This window comes from Sus scrofa, chromosome 9, assembly GCF_054392235.1.
Source record: "Sus scrofa isolate SSC_HxYL_T2T_F1_AM1 chromosome 9, Sscrofa_HxYL_maternal_Yorkshire_Landrace_v2.0, whole genome shotgun sequence".
In the NCBI taxonomy this organism is placed as follows: Eukaryota; Metazoa; Chordata; class Mammalia; order Artiodactyla; family Suidae; genus Sus; species Sus scrofa.
In genome coordinates, this window is record NC_139391.1 from 29,884,463 (window position 1) to 29,907,590 (window position 23,128).

General features: G+C 36.3%; 2 long non-coding RNA genes across 2 annotated transcripts in view; one reads left to right on the forward strand and one right to left on the reverse strand.

The window, feature by feature from the left end:
- The window catches only part of LOC110255423 (uncharacterized), a 211,610-nt gene that overhangs the window by 136,161 nt on the left and 52,321 nt on the right, over positions 1-23,128 (forward strand). The window lies entirely within an intron of this gene.
- LOC110262221 (uncharacterized) overlaps positions 7,123-23,128 on the reverse strand; it is a 423,273-nt gene continuing 407,267 nt past the window's right edge. Inside the window, exons 5-7 of the long non-coding RNA XR_014815093.1 lie at positions 15,694-15,840; positions 13,714-13,768; positions 7,123-10,662 (exon numbers count right to left, since the gene is read on the reverse strand). This is a non-coding gene — a long non-coding RNA (uncharacterized LOC110262221). The remainder of the gene's footprint in view (positions 10,663-13,713; positions 13,769-15,693; positions 15,841-23,128) is intronic.

Here is a 23,128-nt window from a genome sequence, read left to right on the forward strand (position 1 = left end):
ACCTCGCTTATTTGTTCTTCTGCCTCCTGTATTCTGCTGTTAGCTGCTTCTAGTGAATTTTTAATTTCAGTTATTGTATTTTGCATCTCTTCTTGTTTAAGTTTTATATCTTGTATCTCTTTGGTCAGTGTTTCCTGTAAGTTATCCATCTTTGCCTCCAGTTTATTTCCAAAGTCTTGCATCATCTTCAGCATCAACAGTCTAAAGTCTTTTTCCTGGAGGCTGAGAATCTCCTCATGGCTTAGCTGTTTTTCTGGGGTTTTTCCTTTCTCCTTCATCTGAGTTATAGTCCTCTGTCTTTTCATTTTTATAGGTTTTTGGTGTGGTGACCTCCTTTCAGATAATAGAGTTGTAGCCTCTCTTACTTCTGATGTCTGCCCCCCTGTGGCTGAAGTCAGTATGGGGGCTTGGTGTAGGCTTCCTGATGGAAGGGGCTGATGCCTGCCCCCTGGTAGGTGGAGCCGATTCTAATCCCTCTGGTGGGTGGGGCTTAGTCTCTGGATGGGATTAGAGGCAGCTGTGTGCCTGAGGGGTCTTTATGTAGTCTGTTTACTGAGGGGTAGGGCTGTGATCCAACCTGGGTTGTTGTTTGCCCTGGGGCTTCTCAGCAGCTGACTGAAGGGTGGGTCCCGATTTTCCCAAAATGGCCACCTCCAGAGAAAGGCACTGCTCCTGAATATTCCAGAGAGCTTTGCTTTCAATGTCCTTCCCTCAAAACAAGCCATGTTCACCCCTGTTTTCCCAGGATGTCCTCCAAGAACCGCGGTTAGGTTTGACCTAGATTCCTTTGGAGACTTTGCTCTGCCCTGGGACCCAGTTCACGTGAAAGTCTGTGTGCGCCTTTTAAGAATGGGGTCTCTGTTTCCCCCTCTCCCGTGGAGCTCTTTTTCACAAGCCCCACTGGCCTTCAATGCCAGATGCTCCAGGGCTCTTTCTCCAAGTGCCAGATCCCCACACGTGAGAGTTTGATGTGGGGCTCAGAACTCTCACTCCTGTAGGTGAGTCTCTGTGAACCAGTTAGTTTCCAGTCTGAGGAGCTTCCCACCCAGGAGGTATGGGGTTGTTTATATAACGAAATCACCCCCTCTTACCTCTTGATGTGTCCTCCTCTTTTTTTTCTGGAGTAGGGTATCTTTTTTAAGGTGTCCGGTCCATTTTGGTGAAGAGTGCTCAGTCTTTAGTTGAGAATTTTGTTGTTTTTAGGGGAGAAGTTGAGCTCCAGTCCTTCAATTCTGCCATCTTAATCCCGTCTATCCCATTTAATGTATTATTTGTTGATTTTCTTCCTCAGACATTTTAGTTATATCATTCTTCCAATCAGAAATCCCAACTTTAGGAGTTCCCGTCGTGGCGCAGTGGTTATCGAATCCGACTAGGAACCATGAGGTTGCGGGTTCGGTCCCTGCCTTTGCTCAGTGGGTTAACGATCCGGCGTTGCCATGAGCTGTGGTGTAGGTTGCAGACGCGGCTTAGATCCCGTGTGGCTGTGGCTCTAGCGTAGGCCGGTGGCTACAGCTCCGATTTGACCCCTAGCCTAGGAACCTCCATATGCCGCAGGAGCAGCCCAAGAAATGGCAAAAAGACAACAAAAAAAAAGAAATCCCAACTTTAAATTCTTATAAATGGATCCCTCCAAAACTAAGTCAAAGCGAATGTATTTTTTTCTTTTTCTTTTTTTCTGTCCATACCCATGGCAAATGGAAGTTCCCAAGCCAGGTATTGAATCTGACCTGCAGTTGTGGCAACACTGGATCTTTTAACCTGTTGCATGGGGCCAGGGATTGAACCCAGACCTCTACAGCAAACTGACAGGTGCAGTTGGATTCTTAATCCACAGCACCTGAGCAGGAATTCCAAAGCAAATGTATTTATTGTTTACTGTATCTACAAAATTTTAACAAAACTCTGCAGAAGTGAAATTAATTTATTTAAAAAGGAAACTTTCAACTTTGAAATTTCATTGACAGTTGTCACTGTAAGTCATTTTTCAAGAATCATGATTTAAATATAGAAAAAGATGGTCAGCTTGAAGAATGGATCTTAAGTCATCTTGTTCATTTTCCCAGAGTTTTTGGTGAACATAGTTCTACATGTCACAGCTGCTATTAAAAAGCTTTTGTTAAAAATACACACTGCTGCCTCTGCAGTGTTCCCAGGACAGCCTTCCTGCTGTAGGTTCTGGCATTGGCAAACCACTATTTGAATTAATTAAGATAATTGTTTTCCAAAAGAATTGCCTGGCCAAGAAAAAAATGAAGTCACTAGGCAGGCTTCTTTTTTTTTTATTTATCTTTATGATGCTATAGGATATTAATTACAGTTCAAATAATTTGAAATTTATGACTCTATACTAAGGAGAGATCTCCTACAGTGAAGAATTGGCCAATTTATCCTATATTTCGCATTAAACTTTTTAATATATATTTGAGACTCAGAGGGATACTAGCTTATTTTCTAAAGATGATATTTTCTTTAGCAGGGGATATGCATTTGAACTACTCATATAAAAATGTAAGGAAATTTGGGAAGATGGGCAATAAGAGCAAATAGTTAATTTCAGCAGGTTATAGGGATATAAAGCATCATTACTTAACCTATAAATTAATTCTCCAGAGAAATCAAGGGTAGTGTTTACATCCCAATATACAAACTTTTACAATTCTTATTAGTATTTGTAGCACTAAATTGATAATGATTTCATTAATTTTCTTGCCAAAATTTTAGCTTCATTTTCAAAATGTATTCTCTTGATTAATTCCTTTCACAACCTCCATATTCCAGCCAAATCTTTTTTTCCCATATGTGAAATATACTGACTTCATATCTTTACCCAAGTTCTCGTCCCAGATTTTCACACGTTCTTATTTTCATAATCTACCTATCTTTAACATTCAATACTCAACTAAAGGAGTTCCCATCGTGGCTCAGTGGTTAACGAATCCAACTGGGAACCATGAGGTTGTGGGTTCGATCCCTGGCCTTGCTCAGTGGATTAAGGATCCAGCGTTGCTGTGAGCTGTGGTATAGGTCGCAGATGCGGCTTGGATCCCGCGTTGCTGTGGCTCTGGCATAGGCTGGTGGCTACAGCTCCAGTTGGACCCCTAGCCTGGGAACCTCCACAAGGCACAGGTGTGGCCCTAGAAAAGGCAGAAAAGACAGAAACAAAAACAAAAAACAAACAAAAAAAGCACTCAACTAAAAAGTCTCTGTAATGTCTTTCCTAAAACTTTACCCCTGATTAATTTTTCTTCTGTTGTATTATATTAATATAACAATTTTTATGTCATCAATAGTGTCCTACTAATTCAAGAATCAAGTACCATTTCTGTTGGAGACATCACCCTAAACAGATAAGCTAGGACGTTAATAATGAGTGTGCTCCATGCCTTTAAATACCTTGCATCATGAAAGTTGGCATCAAATTTGAAAACTGAATAATAATGCTGAAAGGTGAGTGGGGTTATGCTAATGGAATTATGTCAGTTATTTAAAATAAACCCAATATATAAAGCATCAGAGTGACTTCTCTGAGGCCATCTGAAGAATAAGGAAGTTCCTGCTGGGGTGCACTGGGTTAAGAATCTGACTGCAGAGGCTCAGGTCACTGCTGAGGTTTGTTTTCAATACCTGGCCGGCACAGTGGGTTAAAGGATCCAGCCTTGCCAAAGTTGTAGTGTAGATTACAGCTGTGGCTTGGATTCAGTTCCCGACCCAGAAACTTCCATATGCTGTGAGTGAAACCATAAATATTAAAAAAAAAAAAAAAATTAAAAATTAAAGTAAGAAGAATAAATTTCAGTGTGAGGAGTTAGTGTACCCAAAGGAGAAAGAATCTGATGGAAAGCTAGGATTGGGTGACATAATGACAAATTTGAAGAATTATAAGACATGAGGAAAGCCAGAGTGAAAGTACTCTTGAAAACTAATTCAGAATGACTTATGGAGAACTTTGTATAAAAGAATCTGAAATCTCAAGAACAATTTAATAAAGTGAATAATATGATGAAATTTGCAGTTTGGGAGTTCTCTCTAATTATACTGAAAAAATGAGTTGGCAATTAGTAAGTGAACCTTGAGAAGTGGCAATCATAATGAAGAAAATGACAGGAGTTTTGTATATTTGTAGGCTGTGATTTGCAAAATATTTTTGGAAATTTGTAGAAAGGGATATTTACATTTTTCTCTTGGGCAATTAGTGCAGCACTACAAGATACAGTTTATTGTGACAGTTTATTGTGACAAAGGTGTAGGGGATATTTGAAGCTGATGAGTTGACCGTTTTATTAATTTTAAATGTTTGTGCTGAATATTTCTAGTGAATATTTCTAGTGTATATAAATATTTCTAGTGTATATACATACATATTTATAGTGTATATACATATATATTACTCTGTGAAAATGTATATATGTATGAATGACATCTGTATATGTTATATATGTATATGTAGAGATCTAGAGAGAACTATATTGATATATAGTTTTATATATAGATTTGTATACTGTTTTTATATATGTACATGAAGATCCATGTGATTTGGAAATTTACACATCTATATATATGAAGAAAAATATAGATCTTAAAATTGAGTTAATTAGCCTCAAATTGAATAAGTAAATTGAATAGGTAAAAGGAACTCTATAGAAGGGGGTTTCCAGGGAAGTTCTTTCTAAGACTGATGTTAAATGAGGTACCGTCTTTATAAAACCATATACAATCTTTTATTAGTTGAATTTGGTTATATAAACATATGCATATACTTTATAAAACCTTTTATGAGTTGATATAAAAACCAGACAAAAGCAACTCCAATTAAGAAAGTAGATGCAAAAATTCACCAATGTATGTAAGTAAAACAAAATATCATGCCACAGGAATTTGCTCCCTTAACCCTCACCCAGAGATTTAGGATGAATTAGTATTAGAAAATTATACAAAGACTTTCTGGCTTGCTTTTTGGCAGATTAGATTTTGGAGGGTCCATCTTGTCCGAAACTATTAAAATGCTGTAATATATTACATATATATAACATATATAAGTGCTATGTAATATATGTATGTAATAATTACATATTGTACATAAATTACATGTATAATATAATATTGATACATACGCTATGTATGTGCAATATATTCTATGTGGTGGTATTATAAAATGTGTTAAATATTATAATTTAACATATATAATATATAATATGTGTAATATATATTGCATATGTATTAATGATTCATGATATTTTAATTTTTCCAGTTTTATCAAAATGTAATTTATATATAGCATAGTATAAATGTAAGGAATATAGTATAAATAATTTGACTTACATATGTTGTAAAATTATTACCACAATAAATTCAGTTAACTTCAGTAATCTCATATAGATATCAGAAAAAGAAAGAAAAAATGTATTTTTCCTGTGATGTGAACTCTTAGAATTTATTATTTACAACTTTCATATGTACCAAAATCAGTGTTAACTATAGTCATCCTGCTGTATATTACATCCTTAGTACTTATTTATCCCATAGTTGGAATTTTGTACCTTTTGCCTACCTTTGTTCAAATTCCTTCTCTCTCCTTATCCTGCATCATATCACAAACAGAGCTGATCTCTTTTACCATGACTCTCTTTTTTGTTGTTATTTTTTTAAAAAGTTCTACACACAAGTGAAATGATACAGTATTTATCTTTCTCTGCCTGACTTATTTCACTAAGTATAATGTCCTCAAGGTCCAAACATTTTGTCACAAGTGGGAGGAATGCCTTCTTTTTTATGGCTGAGTATGTTCCATTCCATATATATAACATTTTCTTTATCCATTTACCTATCATTGGATATGGAGGTGGTTTCCATGTCTTGGCCATAATAAATGATGCTACTATAAAAAGGGGGGTGCAGATATCTCTTTGGCAGTGTTTTCCTATCCTTCAGATATAGTCCCATAAATGAAAGTCCTGGATCATATGGTAGTTATACTTTTGATTTTTTGAGGTACATCCCTGTTGATTTTTGTGATGGCTGTACCAATTTGCAGTATCACATTTTTTGTGTCCTATCCCTCACTGATCACTGTACTCCCTACCTGATGTCTAAGATTCCAAGGAATTTTGTCTTCTCACTGAGGTGATGAGATGAAAATGGATATATGCTAAGGCTACAAAGGCTAAATTTCATAGGGCAGAGTTCCAAAGAAAAGAGAGCTGCACAGAAATAACACTTTAGAGGTATGAAGAGGATCCTTCTCAAGTCTTTAGCTGATACTAATATATGTATATATGAGAAAAACCACTAAAGCCTGGGAAAATAATTCAAACGCAGACAAACTCGAAAGCACGCATTGGGCTAGAGATCGTTTCTTTTACTTCCATCAATGCATGAGATTTCATAAATTAACCCTCATTGGGTAGAATATTCAAAAGAGTATTGAAATATTAGCTCTAAATTAAACTTAGCTCAACACAGACTAACAAATATTTTTAAAATTCCTGTATTATACCTGGGAGTGGGAAAAAAGCCAACCATGATAACACTGGAAAAATTTGAATAATTTCTTAGTTTAATAATGTTTTATGAACATTATTATTGTAATTTTGATAATTTACTATCATTTTGTAGTATGTTTACACTAGTAGAAAATGAGTTTAGAGTCAAGCAGAAACTATCTGTAGTAACATTGCCGCTCTTTTGTAAATCTAAAATCATGGGTAAATTAAAAGTAAATACCAACAGTAATAAATAGAAATAAAGGAAGTGTACCATTTCCAGGTAGTTTAACTGCATCTGTGAATAGACCTCAATAATATTTATAGAAATAGGAAAATATTTTGCACCCAAGGAAGTAAAACCAAAATTATCAGACATGCAAATAATTTAAAAAATACCATGAAAAAACCCATTCTAAGAAGAAAAGACAATCAATTGAAAGATACCCAGAAATTTCAGAACTAGAATTAGTAGACAAGGACATTAGCACTTGTTATAAGTCTATTCTACATGTTTAAGAACTGAAGGGAAAAATTGAATATGACACTGAAGATATAAAAATTACCCATTTTACAAGTCTAGGGATTAAAAAGTCTTATTCAGGGTCGATATAAAAGAATACCATAGACTAGGTGGCTCAAAAACAAACATTTATTTGTCACAGTTCTGGAGACTAGGAAGTCCAAGATAAACATAATAGTAGATTTGGTATTTGGCCAGAGCCTGCTTTGTCAGTCATCAATAGTCCTTGTCACTGTACCTTCACATGCTGAAAAGGAGCAAGAGAGCTCTCTGGGGTCTCTTTTAAAAGTCTTATCCTATTCATGAGAGCTCCATACTCATGACCTGATCACTCCCTATAGGCCCTTTCCTAAACACTGTCACAGTGTGGATTAGGCTCTAGGATATGAATGTTAAGAGAACACAAATATTGAGTACATAGTAAATGCTAAAATGCATCAAATGAAAATTACACTGAATGTAATTAATGGCTGATTAGATATTGCAAAGAAAAGATTACCAGTTCTTGAATAAATAATAGGAAACATTCTCAAATGGAAATGAGAGAAAAAGATGGTTAAAAAAGAAAAGTTAATAGAAACCAAGTGAGTGATTTGTAATTTTTAATGTGAGAGGGGATAGAAAAAAAAATCAGAAAGATAATAGCTAAAATTTCAAAGTTTGAGATACAAGAAGCTCAAAAATATGAAGCACAAGAAATAAGAAAAATAGTTTAATGATACCAAGACATAGTATAATCAAATTCCTCAAAATTAGTGACAAATAGAAAATAGGCAAAGTAAGGGGGAGGGAGCATAGTGAAAGGAAGTAATATGTACAGAGGCACAGAGATAAGAATTACAGTTTACACCTGGCTAAAAACAGTGCAAACCAGAAGGCAACGGAGCAAAATCCTTAAAATGATTTAAAAAAAAGGCAAAACAACAACCAAAAAAAAAAAAAAACCCTCTCAACCTAGAATACTATATACAGTTAAAATATATTTCAAACAAGCAAGGGAAGTAAATACATTTCCAATGTGTGAAAAATGAAAGAAATAATCACCAGCAGAATCACAAAAATGCTAAAGCAAGTTCTAAGGAAGAAAGAAAATTTATAACAAATGAAAATCCGAATCTAGGAGTTCCCATCATGGCTCAGTGGTTAACAAATCTGACTAGCATCCATGAAGATGCAGGTTCGATCCCTGGCCTTGCTCAGTGCTTAAGGATCCAATGTGCTGTGAGCTATGGTGTAGGTTACAGACGTGGCTTAGATCCTGCATTGCTGTGGCTGTGGCATAGGCCAGCAGCTACAGCTCTGATTTGATACCTAGTCTGGGAACCGTCATATGCCATGGGTGCAGCCCTAAAAAGCAAAGAAAAAAAAAAAGGAGAAAGAAAAGAAAATCAAAATATATGCAAAGAAATGAAGAACAAAATAAAATGGTTTATTTGCAGGTACAATTTAAAGTTTTTTTAAAGGTATCATATAAATCTCTTTAAGAGACAATTGAGTATTTAAAGCAAAACTAGTTTGGGCATAGCATGGGATTTTTAAAAATTTTGAAGTGATACATACGATAACAATAGAATCACACTCCTGTAAGGGTCTTCCTCCTTGTAAAGTGGCATAATTTTACTTGAACGTAGATCATGTTAAGTTAAAGATGTATGCTATGAACACACAAGCAACAACTGAATCAACAAAGCAAATGTTTTTTCCCAACTACCCTATAAATGAGATCGAATAATATAAAAATAATTATTTAATGAAAATCCACGTAGTAAAAGAGGAAAACTAGAACGACAAATAGTTGGGACAAATGGAAAGCAAATGATGAGATGGTAGATTAGATTTAAACCCAGTCATGTTAATAATTACATTAAAGTGATGATTTCATACTTAATAAAAAGGAGAGAGGTTTCCAATTCCATTTTTAAAAGCAAAAATGGGGGATCCTGTCATGGCTCAGCAGAAATGAGCCTGACTAGTATCCATGAGGATGGGGGTTCAATCTGTAGCCTGTTCAGAGGGTAAAGGATCCAGCATTGCTGTGAGCTGTGGTGTAGGTTACAGATGAGCCTTGGATCCTATGTTGCTGTGGCTGTGACATAGGCAGGCAGCTGCAGCTCCAATTCAATCCCTAGCCAAGAAACTTCCATATGCCACAGGTTTGGCCCTAAAAATAAATAAATAAATAGCAAAAAAAAAAAAAAAAACCCAAAAAGTCAACCAAACCGAAATTCTATCAGGTCAATAAAAATCCACGTAAGTATAAAGATAGACTTAAGTTAAAAGAAAACAATGAAAAAAAAAAAACTACCATGGTGCTAATTAAAAGAAAGAATGCAATGGCTGCATTACTGTTAAACAAAATAGATTACAAAGCAAATAGTACTACAAAGAAAAAAAAAGTCATTTAAATATGATTCTGGATGGAGTTCCCAATGTCCTTCAGCAGGTTAAGAACCTGACATAGTGTATGTGAGGAGGTGAACTTAATCCCTGGCCTCATTCAGTGGGTTAAGGATTCGGTGTTGCCCCAAGCTGCCATGTAGGTAGCAGATGCAGCTTGGATATGGTGTTGCTGTGGCTGTGGTATAGGTCAGCAGCTACAGCTCCAATTTGACCCCTAGTCTGAGAACTTCGATATAATGCAGGTGCAGCTTTAAAAAAACAAAAAGGAGTTCCCGTCATGGCACAGCGGAAATGAATCCGACTAGGAACCATGAGGTTCTGGTTTGATCCCTGACCTCGCTCAGTGGGTTAAGGATCCAGCGTTGCCATGAGCTGTGGTCTAGTTCACAGGTGCAGCTTGGATGTGGCATTGGTGCGGCATAGGCCAGCAGCTATAGCTCTGGTTAGATCCCTAGCCTGGGAACCTCCATATGCCTTGGGTATGGCCCTAAAAAGAAAAAAAAAAAAAAAAGAGTAAAAGAAAGAAAAGAAAAAGAAAAAAAAAAAGTGACTCTGGAGTCAATTCATTTAAGGACACAACAATACACCCAGTAAAACAGATTTAAAATAAATGCAGAAAAATTAATCAGTGAAGGAAAAAGAGACAAATTCACCATTGTCAACAAACATGTCAATATTTTTTACTAATTAATAAAACAATTGGAAAGAAAATCAGTAAGTATATGGAAAACTTGAATAACATAATCAGAACTAAATGCCATTTATAAAACATTTCACCCAGCAACAGCAAAGCATACATTCTTTTCAACATTTGGAATATTTACCAAAATATTAGGGGCAATAAGACAAATCTCAAATTGAAAATAATTCAAGTGATACAGAGTATTTTGCCTGATCATAATGTAATTGAATTCAAAATTTGTTTTAATATCCTCTAGTGGATATAATGCAACTGGAGCAGATCCTGAAAATGAGTCTCTACTTTTTGTTTGAGTTTGTGATAGTGCACATTGATCTGTCAGGATATATCTGATTTTTATAGGTGCCAGACCACGAATGAATGGAAATATAATAAGGTCCCAACTTCAGCATACTTTAGGACTAAAAAAATGGCTTCAATCCCCACTCTTCTTTCAAGGATATTATATTGCTCTTGATTTACTATCTTTGTGGGAAGAGGGTTAGTTTCTGAGGCTTACATTTAGCTTTTTCCATATGATCTCTTACCTCCTAGATTAAAGAAGCCATGTAGGAAATCTGCAAAAGAACAAGGATACAAACAACCAAGTATTATACATTTCAATAGCAAGGAAATCACCATCAAGTCATTCTGTATACCTATTAACCTATTAGCCCCTGTGAGCCATGCCTGGTGTAAGATTTCATTTATTTTATGACCCTCTATGCCATTGGCAATGCCCTCTGGGCATCTTAATGGGGAAGATGACTATCCTGACAATTCACTTCTCCAGGAAAAAAGGTCAACTCACTTCCTGCATCTAATATATTTTTTCAATGTAGGTAATCCATTTTCCTGGATTATAGTTACATAGCTAATTAGCTATAGGTCCCTTTGAGGAAGAACCAGAGTAATCATTATATATTCTTGCTAAGGTGTTACACTATCCTTCTATGCAGTGGTCCAGCTTCTTTTCACTCTAGAACTCCAAGCGCTAGTGCCTACAATTCCTTTACTGTAGAATTTGTGGATAAAAAATGTTGCCTGCCCTATCAGTAAACAAAGGACGTTTCAGATTTATTGAAGAAAGGTTATGAGTAATTAATAAGCCAAAGACTCTAGTAAGCAGTATATAAAAGGGTCTTACCTCCTATAGCTCCAAACCAGAAATAGACTCAATAAATAGGGCACAACCATTAAAAGAATGACATAGTCCTTGAAGATATGACAAAAATTTAGATCTAGAACCAACTAGATCCAAGATGGCAGATTGCTTGACTTCCAGTGGACCTTGAATTTCACTATATTCTCATGCTAACACATTAGCTGCTGAATGACACACCCAGAGGCACCAAGACAGTTCCTAAACTCACCATAAAAGGTGAAAAAGTGAGTGGTGGCCCAATTCCTGGAAACTCCCACCCCTTCTCAGAAATAGTTTTAATAATCCTCACACTCATCAGTCTATGAAATTACTGAGCCCATAAAAACTCACCACCCCATATTTCAGTGCCTCTCACCTTCTGAGATAATCCACATTGTCTGTGGATTGTGTTTTTCTCAGGGGCACCATCTCACTTTTTGAGATAGTCCACACTTTGTCTATCTCTCAATAAATCTACTTCTTACATATCACTTTACCTCTTGCTAAAATCTCTCTGTGCTGAGAATAAAGAACACGGACTTCAGTAAGTCCTGAGCCCAGGTGTGTGATTTTAATTTAAAAAAAATTGGGTTCATTGCCAAAATTTGGCCTTTGTCTGCTGGTACAGAATTAAAATGCAGAGACAGAGTTTTAGGTAAGGGAGAAAAAGATATAGCTTTATTGCTTTGCCACGCAATGAGGGCCATGGCAAGCTAATGCCTTAAAGACTGTGCCCCCTTTAGAAGGGGTTAGGAGGTGGTTTTATAGTTTGGGGAGTGGAATAAGGATCAGGGCTATAAATAAGGATCAGGGTAGAGGCAAGTTTGCATTGTTTTTCAAAGCCGGTGTTTTGTGGCCCCAGGACTGGTTCTGGTGGTGCCCATTCTTCCAGGGAAAAGAATGCTTAATCAAGTAGGGGATTGTAGTTCTAAAGATAGGCTCAAAGATATTGTTATGTATACTCCTTGAGGAGGAACCAGGACCCTTTCCCAAGACTGCATTGTTCCTCCCTGGTCTCTGTATCCCCTCCTTCCCTGATTAACAACCGCTTTTGGAACTCAAGGAAGGTCTTGGAGGCTGAGGCTTATTCCCTATAAGCAAGAAATGGAGGACACAGAAAGGCTTGTGTGCCTAGGAGCCCCACAGGAACTAGCTCAGTTATAGGTTCAAGTCCCAATCTGGGTTTTGACCCAATTTGAGCACTAGCCCATGGTTTCATGTCCCAATCTGGTCTTCTCTGGTTTAGAGTCCCAGCACATGAGTTCAAGTCCTAAACTGAGGTATACAATTGAAACTGACAGTACTAATGACCTGAATTTAGCCAGAACCCAGATTAGTACTTGAAGCCATGTTCCAGGACTCGAACCCAGCCTAAACCTAGATTGGGACTTGAACCCACAGATTTTAAATTAGAATTCCCCAGTGTCTGGACTTACTGAGGTTCAAGTTCTTTGTGCCTCCTCACAGGAAGAATTCAGCGAGAGACAAAGTGATAGGTAAGAAATAGCTTTATTAAGATAGGACACTCGTGAGAGAGGCATGTGGGCTGGCAAAGAAGCTCTGCCTCGAGGATCAGGTGGACTACAGTTTTATAATCCGAGGGGGTGGGGAGTGGGAAAAGACCACCTCTCATTTTACTTGATAGTAGCTCCTCCTTCGTATACGGTAAGAGAGTATTTGACCCTATAAGGTCAAAATAGGACTGTCTGGTGCTTATTCAAATCAGCAGAAGCATAGTCCTTAAACTCCTGCTTGGTCTGAACCTGAGTGCAGGCCTCACCCCATCCCCCACCAAATGACCTGAGGCATATTTTATGCCTCCATAGTCAAGCAAGCCTGCCTTGTTCTGATGCCATTCTTGAGCAATTATTAACTTACAGTGATCCCCTAAAGTTCCCTAGGTTTCCCTCTCTGTCTCTGGCCCCTTACTGGGACTTCTGCAACTACCTATGTAACTATCCTATTCCATCCCGATCACAGTTTCAAATCATTAACATCCAGCAAATATAATCAATTCCGTATTCTTTACTATTACTGTTTGTATTGAACCTCTCACATGGTTGAAATTTCCTTGCCCACACATTCCATTTTACATGTATATCATCTCAATTCACCCCTGGAGGAAATTTTAACAATTGCATTTCAATAGCATGCCAAGGACTATTACTACTGAAACTTGACCAATGCTGGGATCCTTCATTAGCCTTTAAAGCTGACCAGTTTCTTGCATTAAAATCTCATTTTAGGACCAACTTCCTAGGATTATGTTCAATACCAATACATTTAGGGTGATCAGGCAACACTTGAAGCAAATGCAGCAATCAGTAACAAGGTGCTTAAATGGTAATCTTAGCACTACTCCTACAGCATTTGCTGGAAAGCAATTGGTCTTGATGGTCCTCAAACACAGGAATGGCTATGAATATTAGGAGAGAAGATATATTTTCCTGAATAGCCTGGAATTCTGAGATATATCTCTGCACACTTATCAATGGAAGTGCAAGTGTCAATGCTGAGGAGTAGTTGCAAGAAACACTTTTCTTATAGGGAAATGCACATGCAGAGGAAAAAAAAAATTAGAAAGTCACTGGAAATCACGAAAATATTTTACTAAAATTAGTCCATAAACTTGATGCTGTTTCTCTTAGTTTAAAAGAAAAGCAAAACAATTCTATATCAATTTTAAATTGTACATCGAAATAACGTTCATTATTTTCTCAGAAGCAACAATCTTTTCTCAACAATTAGATTCAAAATAGTTCTTAGAGGGAGTTCCCATTGTGGCTCCTTTGTAACAAACCCATCTAGTATCCATGAGAATGCAGGTTCGATCCCTGGCCTCATTCAGGGGGTTAAGGATCCAGAGGTGCTGTGACCTCTGATGTAGTCAGAGACACAGCTTGGGTCCCACATTGCTGTGACTGTGGCATAGGCAGCCACAGCTCTGATTTAAACCCTAGCCCAGAAAATTCCATATGCCACAAGTGCCTCCCTAAAAAGCAAAATAATAATAAAAACAACATGATAATTCTTAGAGATATACAGAGAAGCATGAAAAACACATAAATATATCATTCAATCTGCTCAAATTTCATTTGTCTGTCTGAAATAGGTCAGAATACATTTGTCAGTTAACAAATGGTAAAGAAAATATGTCCTCCAGCTATTACAAGGACATTTTTTCTTACTAGACCATCTTGTTCTATTTTGTTTGTTTTTGGAGATTTGAGACAGAGGATGCTTTTCGTTTCCAAGTAATTGGTAGGTAGCCAAGATTCTAGGTTTTAGTTGACTGAGGCAAGTAAGATGTCATTTGAATGTTTATATTTTCTGTGTGTAAGATTAATGCTAAGATTATTGCATCAAAATACCTGCTTCATATTTTGCCTTTAAGTTTATAGAAAGCGGAGGATAGTAGCTGCCTCAAGTGCAGAGTGACAATCATCTCATTTATTACTACTTTACTAAAGGACTATTCCAATTGTGTTTCACTTTAGGCTCCTTTTTCACTCAAATAGACTTGGGAGTTATTGTAGATTTGTTATGTTGGCATGTTTGAAATGCCCCGTTATGTAGGTTATTATCCATGCTACTTCATTAGTTATTTTCTTATTGGGGGTCAAAAAAGTTGACATGTATTCATTGCATTTGATATCTCTCAGTGCTTTGCACTGGATGTGAGTTTGTGATACATTTTTATTCGTTCTATGGTAATTTATTTTGAGACTTGGCTGTGTTTGTGATGTTTATTCTCTATGAATTGTTTGCCCTGTTGAAATTTGATTAATTTGTACCTCTGATAATGGGCCAAATTAAACAAAATAAAATGTCAAACTAATAAATATATAATATACATTGCTAGGAGATCAGTAGGTACTCTGCCTCAAACTACATTATTAATGAAATTAAAGTTAATTAAAGCGCTGATTTCAAAATGAGAACTATAATATATTATTTGTGGATCTTACAAAAAGGAAAAGTTCTCAAGGTCATTTTTTTCCCCTTTCTTTAAAGAACAAACCAAATAATTTCTGAGGATAAGAGATTGCTTTAAATAATAAAGGACAGTGACAGAGGTAGATTTTTTGGGAAGTTAATGAAGCTTAAGCCTCAAGGTCCTTAACATGCATGAATGTCATCTGAGGCCTGGAAGGGGTGCTAGTGATGTGTTTTAAAACACATGTTTTAATGAATTTTCCAAAAGTGAACTATTTCAAATTCTGACTATTTTTATTCTGACTTTTTCACCATCACACTTTCCCCAGTGCTAGCTAATGTGAAATACCAAGAGAATTTTGGGGATCTAGATAAAGGGAGATAAGGTTTACGCGATGTTTTATTTGGCACACAGTCAAATTAATATATTGTTAGCCACCCTATGTATTTTAATGACTTCTAGGGTACTTCTACCACACTGTGTTAATTCACAAAGATGTGGAACCAGAGGTGCCATGGACTTTCTTACCCAAGAATCTTCTGTTCTAGGTGACACTGAAATGTGTCATCTTCTCATGTCATCTGGTATATGGGTCAGAGCAATATTTCTAGATGTGAAATTTATTGCATCCTGAATCCAAAGGCTGTCTGCAGGTACTGTGCTTCCTTCTTTTCACTAGGAGAAGAAAAATGAAGCAATTATTCTGACACTCTGGACATGGTATTTCAATATGTTCCTGAGTACCAATACTATTGGGTCTGTTTCTCTGGAAAATCCAGACTCCAGCAAAGTATGCTCACTTTATATTTATTTATAGAGAGATTTCTGTAAGGTTACATCACCCAGCACAAGTGCTCATACAGGTGGTCTGCTTCTGCAAGTCTGTAGTATTTACCAAAAACTGCATTACCAAAATCCTTAAGAATATTAACCAGACGTTCTCCTCACATCTTGCATATTCACCTTTTATAGTGCCTTTAATTCTCATTATTTTCTTACATAGCCACTCATTATGGTTTTTAATTTTCATCTAAAATCATCACATTTGCAGCCACTATTATGTATAGAACAACTTGTTTATTGTTTTAAAAAAGATGTTCCTAAATGAGATTGACATTTGACTCACCAAACTGTGTAAACAAATTGCTCTCCCCAACATGGGTGGGCCTCACCAATCCCTTGAGGGAGTAAAAAGAATAAAAGGCTGAGTGAGAAAGAATTCTTTTTCTCAGATTGTTTCTGAGCAAGGAGGATGGTGTTCTGCCTTTGGATTTGGACTGGAACTTAGTCCTTTGGCTTTTCTAATTCTCAGGGCTTTGGATCAGCTTGACTCTATTTTTGGTTCTTCTGTGTCTCTAGCTTGCTGACTGCAGATCTTGGACGTCAGCCTCCATAAATACATGAGCCAATTCCTTGCTAAATCAGTCATAATCTCTCTCTCATTCAATATGCATACATATGCAGTGTATAACTATCACATATATATTTTCCTTATTTATGAGATAGTTTTTTCTTTTTTAATAATTTGTGACTTTGATCACTTCTCTTACTTCTAGTTTATCAACCATATCTATTCTTCATTTCCAAATTTCTGATTTCACTTTTAACATATATTTTAAATAATATGTAATAAATATACTAAATTAATGTATATTTGCAATATATTTCAAATAATGTTTGAAAGTAATTCTGTTTCACATATTCTGCCATAGTTCTTTTCTGGGCATTATTGTCACTGGAGGAGTAGAATTCTGTAGCTTGTTTCAATTCTCAATTCTTTCTTATTTTTTTCCTCCCTTTAGGTTTTTCCTTTTTTTTTTTTTTTTTTTTCTTTTTTGCCACACCAGTGGTATGCAGAAGTTCTTAGGCCAGAGACTGAACCTGTGCCACAGCAATCACCCATGCCACCGCAGTGACAATGCCGGATCTTTTACCCACTGAACCACAAGAGAACTCCTCCCTTTAGAAGTTCTCGTCATGGCTCAGTGGTTAACAAATCCGACTAGGAACCATGAGGTTGTGGGTTCGATCCCTGGCCTTTCTCAGTGGGTTGAGGATCCTGCGTTGCTGTGAGCTATGGTGTAGGTCGCAGACACAGCTCGGATCCGACATTGCTGTGGCTCTGGTGTAGGCTGTCAGATACAGCTCCTATTCGACCCCTGGCCTGGGAACCTCCATATGCCGCGGGAGGGGCCCAAGAAATGCCAAACAGGCAAAAAAAAAACAAAACAAAAAAACAACAACAACAACAACAAAAACTCCTCCCTTTAGTTTTGTATGAAACTCTTCTGCTTTTTTTCTAGTGTTAGGCATTGCATAGGCAGTGTTCTTAGTTACGACTATCTTTTTATGTTTCCGTAGTGGCTGATTTTCATGGTGATGGTAATAGAGATTGGGAGGTTTAGGTTTGTATTCTGAATATTTTTGTTTCTGCAGGATCCTTACTTTTCATATCTTATTTTATTTTTACTTATTTTTCTCCTGCATGGCAAAACCTCCAAGGAGCACATTCCTTCTTTATTTATTCCTTTATCTTCTCAAAGCCATGTTTCCTCAAGGCTTCCTTTTTTAGTCTCATTGTCTTTCACAGTCTTCTCTGTATTTAATGCTATGAACTGGCAAATGCATCACTCATTTTCTCTAATTTAATATTTAGTATTGACTTTCTTCTTTGATTTTGTTTTTGCTTTATCTGAAATCTTAACTCTCATCTTTTCCATGAAGTATCTTCAGATTTTCCCTTCCCTACTTTCTTCCTGTCTGTCTGTCTTTCTTTCTTTTTTTTTTTTTTTTTTCTTTTTAGGGCTGTACCCATGGCACATGGAGGTTCCCAGTCTAGGGGTCAAATTGGAGCTACAGCTACCAGCCTATAGCACAGCCACAGCAGCACAGGATCAAGCCAAGACTGTGACCTACACCACAGTTCACTGAAATGCTGGATCCTTAAGCCACTTAGCAGGGCCAGGGATCAAACCTGCATCCTCATGGTTCCTAGTGGATTTGTTTCCACTGCACTACAAAGGGAACTCCTTCCTTTCCCTACTTTCTATACCTGCAAGTTTATAGGAGTGTTTCCACTGACAGCTCTGTTATAATTTGGTATGTATCATTCTACTTAACAGATAATTTAAGGACTGGTAGTGGCATTCTCATGTTGCTCAAAGTTGTTGTCATGTGTAGTTTTAAATGCAATTCTTATTTACCATAGCTTTTTCTAAAGCTCTCTGAGAGATTCAGATATAATCAGTCACTATTATCCTAGGATTGTTTTAGTCCTTCGTGAATTTTTTTTTTTGGCCACCTCATGGCATATAGAATTCCTGGGCAAGGGATCAGATGAGAGCAGCAGTTGTGATGTATTTCACAATCGCAGCAACACAGCAACACTGGATCCTTAACTCACTGTGCTGGGCCTGGGATCTAACCTGTATTCCAGTGCTCCCAAGATGCCGCTGATCCCATTGCACCACAGCAGGAACTCTAAGAATGAAGTTTTCTTAATAAAAATATTTCATGGAATTCCCGTCGTGGCTCAGTGGTTAACGAATCCAACTAGGAACCATGAGGTTGCGGGTTTGATCCCTGGCCTTGCTCAGTGGGTTGGGGATCCTGTGAGCTGAGGTGTAGGTTGCAGACATGGCTTGGCTCCTGCATTGCTGTGGCTCTAGCGTAGGCCAACAGCTACAGCTCCAATTAGACCCCTAGCCTGGGAACCTCCACATGCCGCAGGGAGACCCTAAAAAAAGGACAAAAAAAAAAGGTAAAAGTATTTCATATGTATGTGCTGTATACACATATATATGTGCATTTGTGTATACATAGTATACAGACACATATAATATTCCTTTTTTTCAATATATCAGTGTTTCCCTCACTGATTTGTCCTCTATGAAGTGAGCAGAGAGGTATGAGTAATATTTTACAAATTATGTAACTAGATTCAACAGTAACTAAACCAGATAAACAACAGGATTGTGTAGAACTATCACCAAACACCTCTTTAATTTTATATAATAAAATTGAATAAAACAAGTGATCATAGTCACCATCTGTTTTTTCAATGAATATGTTTGTGTGCCCCTTTTCCTCTGGTAGATAGTTACTGCATGGAATTATTTACCTGCAAAATTTAAGCTTGAAATGCAGTGATCTGCGATGAATTTTAGAAGGACTTATACAGGTCATGTATGAAATATTTCTTCTATGCCCATCATTTCAAATTCCTTGGAGGCAGAGCATATTATAATATATAATTCTTAAAGGATTTACTATGATGCAATATTTACCATGCCTGTACTTTTATAAAATATGAACCTCTCCCAGAATAATTCAGTTTTACTAAAGGTAATATGTGCATCCTAGTAATTCTGTTCTTGAAAATGACCACACTCTACATTTAATATATTTCATTCATAATTTCACATTTATTTAAAAGCAATTCCTTGAGATTCTAAGTCAAAATTTCCCTTAACCCATAGAGAATCACAAAGCTGAAAAAATCTTAAAATAACATTTTGTCCAGAGGCCTGGTTTGATCCCATTTGAACTGCTGTTGCAGAAAATTTTTGAATTACAAAATAAATGCCTACATTTTCTCTTTAATTAAAGTAATAATAGACATAAAATAAGATTAATTTTTTTCAGTATAAGTAAACTGTTTTTTAAAAAAACTATAAATATGTTATTTCCCTAGTTACATAGTCATTCAGATTCATGAGCTGTTTTCACTCTTTATTTAAATATCTTCCTAAATCTCATATTGCAGCCTTTTGTTTAATCCTTAATTTTTAAAACGGTAGTAACTCTTTAAGGCTCTTACTTACTACGGAATCAAAATAATGTTTAGTAGCTTATGATTTTTAGTTTGTTGTATAATCACATATTGCTTAACTTTTACCTGATTGCTGAGAGCACTCAGTGTGAAGTAGAATAAGCTAATCATTATCACCAACTACAAGGTAGTCAGAATGAAGGTGAATAGTAGATATTGGAAGCTTCGGCTATATTGACCAATCATTAATTAATTATCTTTTTGGTGTAAATACCCCTTCCTGAAGATAGAACAGAAATTTTTAAGCTGTGTTATTCCACTTGGACTGATAAAATTCTGCAGACCAGGTGGCTTATAAAGTATAGACATTTGTTTCTCACAGTTCTTGAGGCAGAAAGTACAAGATCAAGATACCAACACAGTTGTTTCTGGTAAAGACCTTCTTCCTGGCTTATAGCCTGAAACTTCTTGCTGTCACTTCATATAGCAGAAAGGGCTGGGTAGTTCTGTGAGATCTCATTTGTAAAGGCACTAATCCCATTCATGAGAGCACAGCCTTCATTACCTAATCACCTCCAAAAGTCCCCACTTTCTAATATCATTTTTGGGTGGAAGTTAGGATTTCAATATGAATTTAAGGGGGACACATTCATACCTTAACATAAACCAAATACGTAATGAACCTGCTCTGTTATAGTCATGCAGCTTTGTTGATATAAAACCACTGCCTTTCTTTACATTTACTAATTTTCTTTCATCTTCCCAACATTTTTTTTTTTTTTTTTTTTTTTTTTTTTTGGTCTTTTTGCCTTTTCTAGGACCGCTCATGCGGCATATGGAGGTTCCCAGGCTAGGGGTCGAATTGGAGCTGTAGCCACCGGCCTACACCAGAGCCACAGCAACATGGGATCTGAGCCGAGTCTGTGACCTACACCACAGCTCACAGCAACGCCGGATCCTCAACCCCCTGAGCAAGGGCAGGGATCAAACCCGCAACCTCATGGTTCCTAGTTGGATTCATTAACCACTGCGCCAGGACGGGAACTCCCCGACATTTTTTCTACTGAGAAAAAGAAGAAAAAAATTTACTGCTAATCATGTAAACATAATATCAAAGTGAAATAACAGCAAATGTTTGCCTGGATTCATGTGACTAAGTGAATGAATACAGTATTAATTAATGAATAAATGACTTTGAGTCTTTGTTTAGTCAGAAGACCCAAGGTGTACTGCAAACCAGATATCTTTCATGAACAAATCAGTGATTTCTCTGTGCTTTATCATTCTTATTTATCAAAAATAAGCACATTAATTAGTTGACTAGGTTTTGCATTGTTCACCTATAAGTGTATGGATAGAGAACATTTTTTCCAGTTGATATTTTGAAAACATCATTTAGTCAATTTATATTGGTATTTCAAAGGTAAAATGAAAAAATATAAAAAATACATTTTTAACTTTTAACACGATCTTTTGGTGTCATGTTAAATTTTTTTTTTAAACATGACCTCATGATCTATTGGTCTTTTTTTTTTTTTTTTTTGTCTTTTCGAGGGCCACACCCATGGCATATGGAGTTTCCCAGGCTAGGGGTCTAATCGGAGCTGTAGCCACCAGCCTACACCAGAGCCACTGCATCATGGGTTCTGAGCCACATCTGCGACCTACACCACAGCTCACAGCAACGCCGGATCCTTAACCCTCTGAGCAAGGCCAGGAATTGAATCTGCAACCTCATGGTTCCTGGTTGGATTCATTAACCACTAAGCCATGACGGGAACTCCTTTGGTCTTTTTTTTTATGTTCAACTTAATTTTTTTGTGAGTAAACATTATGAAAACAGTTCTTGTTTTATCAATTAATGGTAAATTTTCTCTAATGTAGAGTGTTTAGTGGAGAATGTGAAAAAAAATTAAGGGTAAGTCATTCAGTCTCATATAAAATGTGTTCACTGAAGTACCCTTTTGGCACAGCAAGTTAAGGATCTGATGTTGTCACTGCATTGGCTTGGGTCTCTGCTGTGGCACAGATTTAATCCCTAGCCCAGGAATTTCTGCATGCCTTGGGTGGATAAGTTAAGGAAAAAGAAAAGAAAGAAAGAAAATATATTCATTTACTAGGAAATTGTTGGTGTTATAAACAATAATAAATCTACTCCATTGCTTTTATATAAACATAGTATATTTTACAATTTTGTGGAAAACATAGTATTTAAATGAACAATAAATGTTAAATAAAAAGAAAGCTGATTTAAACATAAAAGGCAATTAAATTTGGACTGAAAGGTGTTGAAATGAAAATGAAGAAACTCTTAACACTATATACCTTAATATTAAATAATGTCTTCTTTTCTAACCCCAACTCTCAATGTTCTCCATTTTCATGAACCATCATCGAATTAATTAGTTGATATAATTCTCTTTAACACAACTAACTCATCCATGGAATTGTACAAATAAAAACTAGGTGAATAAGGAACTAGGCAAAAAAAAAAAAAAAAATGAATACAAACAAACAAAAATATAGGCAATTAAGATAGAGAGTGTCTGAAAATTTTTCCAAGTCAATTCCAATTGTAAGTCAAAACCTTTACCAAATGTTTCCATACAGGCTTATTTTTGTTATCCTCTCTGGACTCTAAAGTCCCTAAAAAGTCACTGTTTTGTTTGCATTTATATTGCTAACAATTAGAAAAATAAACATATATTTGCCCCAATCTCACCAATCTACATTTTATACTAGGAAATTTCAACAGAGTAACTACATAATTTCATCATTTTACATCTCACTTTATGTAAAAGAAAATACTATAAAATATAGTAAGAATTTTAGGGTCCAATATTACATAGCTAAGCTACTTGGTGAACCCAATATTTGAATTCAAGACACATATTGCCCCTCTTTTCTGAGTCAAAGTAGTCAGTAAACACACACACACAGACACATAAACACAAACATACACACAATGATACAGAGATGTTAAAAACAGTTTTATGATTGTACAAGATTTTATTTTTAAATCCTCAAAAAATACTCTGAAGATAAAAATGAACTGCAACTCAAATAATTGATTCTACAGAGGTATACATTATTTATGTACAAGTCAGTGGCCTTTGGGTTCTTTGACTGATATGAGGGAGGATTTACAATTCCTAGAGGAATGTATGAAATGTATGGTCATTAGATCAGGTG